This window comes from Belonocnema kinseyi, chromosome 1 (genome assembly GCF_010883055.1).
Source record: "Belonocnema kinseyi isolate 2016_QV_RU_SX_M_011 chromosome 1, B_treatae_v1, whole genome shotgun sequence".
NCBI classification, from domain to species: Eukaryota; Metazoa; Arthropoda; class Insecta; order Hymenoptera; family Cynipidae; genus Belonocnema; species Belonocnema kinseyi.
Window position 1 is genome coordinate 61,199,585 of NC_046657.1, and position 5,125 is coordinate 61,204,709.

Consider the following 5,125-nt stretch of genomic DNA (forward strand, 5'->3'; position numbering starts at 1 on the left):
ACATTTTTAGCTATAATTATTGCTGAATTAAACCTCACACCATTTGATTTAGCAGAGGGGGTATCTGAACTAGTTTCAAGATTCAATACAGAATATACAAATGGAGGATTTGTTTAATATTATTTAAGGAATTTTTCGTTAAATTTTTTATTTTCTATTAAGATTTTACTAATAATTAATTTAATTATTATTTCTCGAGGCACTTGCCCTCGATACCGATATAATAAACTAATAATATTAATTTGGAAAAGATTTTTTCCTATTATTTTCAATTTAATGTTTTATATATTTTAAATGAATATTTTTTAAATAAAATTAATTTTATTTCTGTTTTAATAGAAACATTAGTTAACTTGATTAATTTTTGTTTAAATAAGTAATTTTATACCCGTCATTAAGTTTACGAAATATAAATTAAAGTTTAAAATGACCTTTCTTATTGACCTGAAAAATGGTCATTTTCCTTCTTAAATTTTGGCTTTAAAACAAAAATTTTATCATTATAAAAAATTTTTTTAATTAAAAAAAAAATAATTTTATTCAAAAATTTCACGCATATATAATTTATCTACATAATTTGTTAATCAATGACTTCAAATTTAATCAAAGATTTTCTATAATAATTGTCTTTGCCTAAGAATTGAGGCAAATTCATAAACTTTAAGATACACCTCACGATTATATTAATTTAATTAATAAAGATTAATAGTCTACAATTAATGTACTGTTTGCATTTAAGTATAATTTTTAATCAGATCTTCTGGCTTCTTTATTCATTCCCCCCTGACCATTTTCATTCAGAATCCATTTAATCCTCTCTTCTGTACTCTCCCCTCTCCCTTCGCCCCCGTAAAACACTCTTACACATGCGGGCACACGCTTGTGAAATTTTTCTTCCCTCTCCCACCCTTAGTTTCCCTTTTTTAATAAATAAAATAATTTAATGTATCTAAATTTATATATTAATCATTTTAATATTCATTTATGTATATCAAATTTTTTATATTTTAATTAAATTTATAAATAAAAATATAATTTAAAGCTATTAAATGATTTTAATATCTTTAATATTATGTTTTATTTGAACTATTTAAAAAGAAATCAAAATGATTTTTATCATTTATCAATTAAGTTAGAAGCTTATTAAAATTTAATTTTTTTAATTTGAATTTTTTAATTTAATTAAATTATTTACAATAACTTACCTCTAATTTGGTTACAATTTATAAATTATAATATTAAATAAATTAATTAAATAATTATAAATTCGAGTCGAAATTGAATATTAAATTTTAGTTTTATTCTACAAAAAGTTTTTATAGAAAAATCTCTAAATGCAATTTAAATGTTATAATATTTGAACTATTATTCACAAATTTCATAATCATTTTAATGAAGATTGTTTTGATTCATAATATAAACCAATAATTAAAATAAACATAATTATTAAAAAATAATTTTTTAAATATAAATTGTCAATCAAAATTTTGAAACTTTTAAATTGGAAATAAAATGTAATTTATATACTATATAAAATTAATAAATTCATCAATAAATTATTGTGAAAGCAATAATTCAAATTACGTCAAAAAATTGAAAATATCAAGAAGCAGCTGTAAATCGAAAATGATGGAATGATGATGTATGATCATAATGTATTCGAATTAATGTTACTATCAAAAATAATCTTCCAATAATAACATGTAATCCATGAAAACCCGTAGTTATGAAAAATAATGAACCATTAATAGAATCTCGTAAATCTATTGTTTAAATTATGTAATCCTTGAAATGTTCTTTCAAGAATTACATCTCGTCACCAATGAACTGAAATAATTATAATGATGTATAATCCTGAAATTATTAATACATAATTTATATAATTAAATATTTTTAGTCTCCCAATTATTGTAACACATAATCTTAATGAAATTAAAATTGGTCAAGGTCTTCTTGTAACAATATGATAAGGATGATTATAAAAATATATTTTCATTAATTAATTAGTCTCAGAAGAGTATAAAGATCGTAAAATATAAAATAAATAAGATTGAATAAAAGGTTCAGCAACTTTCAATACTACTAATAAAGACTAAATTAAAATTATAAAAATAATTAAAATTAATCGTAAATTATTTCTTAACTGCCTAATTAATGTTATTAATAAATGCCCAGCAATAATGTTTGCTGGTAATAGAATTGCCAATTTTACAGGACAAATTGTATTTCTGACTGATTCAATTATTACATTGAAATATTAATAAAGTTTAAACATCTAAACTTTTTTTAAAATAAATTTTCATTTCTTTAATAATAAGTTCTGGTCAATCAGTTAATAAAATTAAATATTTATAAGGCCTAAATCAAAATAATCTTGGTAAAAATATTATAAAATATAATATTCTTAATCAATTTAATGAGAAATTTACTCTTGTACAAGGATCAAAAACGGAAAATAAATTTGTTATCATTTAAATTTAAATTTTGTATAATTTAGATCATTAGAAAAAATTTTATTATTTAAAAAATATAAACTATTATTTATAAAAATAAATGAAATTGTAAAATATAATAATAAAAATAATCAATTTATAGGTTTTATTTGGGATATAAAAAAATGGGAAAACGCTGTTCCTACACAATTTTATTCTACACAAAATATATTGTACACACGTATAGTGACCATATTTTTCCTACACAAAACTTTTTCTACACAAAATATTTCGTAAAACTGATTTAATACTGTCATAGTTTTCCTACACAAACATTTTTTTACCCAAAATTTTTACTACACAAAATTTTGTCTACACATAATTTAATATTGTTTAATACTGTTAGTTTATTCCAACACAAAATATGTACATTCTACACAAAATTAAATAGTAATATTTTATTACCAATATTATCTCTAAAGATTGTACAAGAAATATTGTGTACTATTTTTCCTGCAGAAACTGTATTCTGCATAACATTCATTAATAATCTGTAATAAAAAGTCCTAACTAAGTCTACTTTTAGAGTTTTTACGTATCTCGCCTCTTTTGGAAAAATTTTTAAGAAAAATATCTTAGCTAAACACCAGAAACAGATTGCGAAACAAATAGAAAGCTCAATAGTAAAAAATTAATTTGAGGAAATCGTCATAAAATAATTAAAAAAATAAGAGTAAAGAAATTAATAAATGATTTTTCAGAAAAAGTATTTTCATATTTTGAAAACGATTTTTTTCAACAATTGGTTTTAAAATGCACGACACTTCTATACATCTGAATTAGTAAACATTCAACTAATTTAATAAACACTAAGCTAATAACTGATAAATCAGGTTTTTCAATTCATTTATTGAAATATTAAAATAAAATGTTATTACTATTAAATTCTGTGTAGAAAATATTTTGTAAAAAAAATAATAGTATTAAATAATATAAAATTATGTGTAGGAAAAATTTGGTATAGAAAAAGCTTTTTGTAGGAAAAATATAACAGTATTAAATTATTTGTAGGAAATATTTTGTGCATAAAAAGTTTTGTGTAGGAAAAATATAATCAGTAAACTTTTGTACAATATATTTTGTGTAGAATAAGATTGTGTAGGAACGAGTGAAATTCTAAAAAAATATTAAAATTAATTAATAATTTTAATATGGCATATGCATTTTATAAAACTAACTATTTTTTTATTTCAGTAGAATTATTTATATCTATATTAATTACTATAAATGATTTAAAAGATCATTACTTTAAAATAAGATCTGTAATAAATTTTGTAATTAAATCAATTCAATTTACAAATATTCTCGAATTTGTAAATTTATCGGTAAAATTAAATGATTATCAACATCTTATAATCGAAATCAATCTAAAACATCTATAACTCTTAATGTAAAAGATTCAAAATTTACATTTCTTAAATCAGGAATTTCATATCTTCAATATCATTGATGGCCTATTCTTTTAATTGATATATTAGGAGAATATATTTCATCTGATAAATATAAAATTTTTAATGAAGGTCTAAAAATTACAACATAAATTGGAAAAAGTGTTAAAACAATTTCAATTATTCGATATTCAATATTTAAATTAATAAATTTTTTAACAAAATTATTATTATTATATAAATAATAATAAATGTTGTTATTAAATTAATTATTAAATAAATTTATAAAAAATTCTAATTAAAAATAAAAAAGAACCAACTGATGAAATTGAGTTTCATAATAAATTTGAATCAGGATAATCAGAATAGTATCATGGATAACAATATCAATTGATGGATTAGCTAATGTTACTCCAGTTATTCCTCCAATAAAAAATAAGAAAATTAATCCTCAAGATTTAGGATGGTAGACAAGGTGGACAAGGTTGCGAAATGAACATATATGACACTTATGGATACGCAGTATAACTGTAAATGTCCAGTAGGTCCCTATGAGACATATGGAAGCACTGTATAGTTTGGTAACGCACACGGCTGCGCGATAGACATCCATAGTAGTTATGGATGCGCTGTAGCACTTGACAGTATGTAGAGCTGTGCAGTGTAGATATATGATACCTATGGTTGTACAGGACACTTGTACAGCAGCGAAGCTGAGTGTAACTGTGTCGAAGCATTCTGTAAAACGGTTCTGTTCCGAGCTAAATGCAGGTAAAGCAGTGAGTTGTCATTTGCAGCCAAAGGAGAATGGTTCATATCTATGCTAAGATAATCGTTCATATTTGTGGTAAGATAATGGTTAATATCTGTGTTAACATACCACAGTTGATAAGTACTCACGGGTAACAGATGGCATCACCATAAAGCGAGTTAAATTTGAGAGAAATTAAAAATTGGTGAGCAATTTGAATGTGTAAAAGATTAAAACTTTTGAAAGGAACAAAAATAATTGGCATACGTGTTATAAAGGTTAAAAATTCTAGCCTAGCTAAGCGGAAAATCCATCTTGTGCAGTGAAACTTAGAGATAGGGTCCTCTGATTTAGTCCTTCCGAGAATTTGCGCTGCGAGTAAGACAAAAGCGTTTTTTTTTTATTTCTCAACATAATCTCCTCCAAGGCTGATACATTTCTCATAGCGGTGTTCTAGTCTAGTAATGCCATATCTATAGAATGATTCGTCAAGC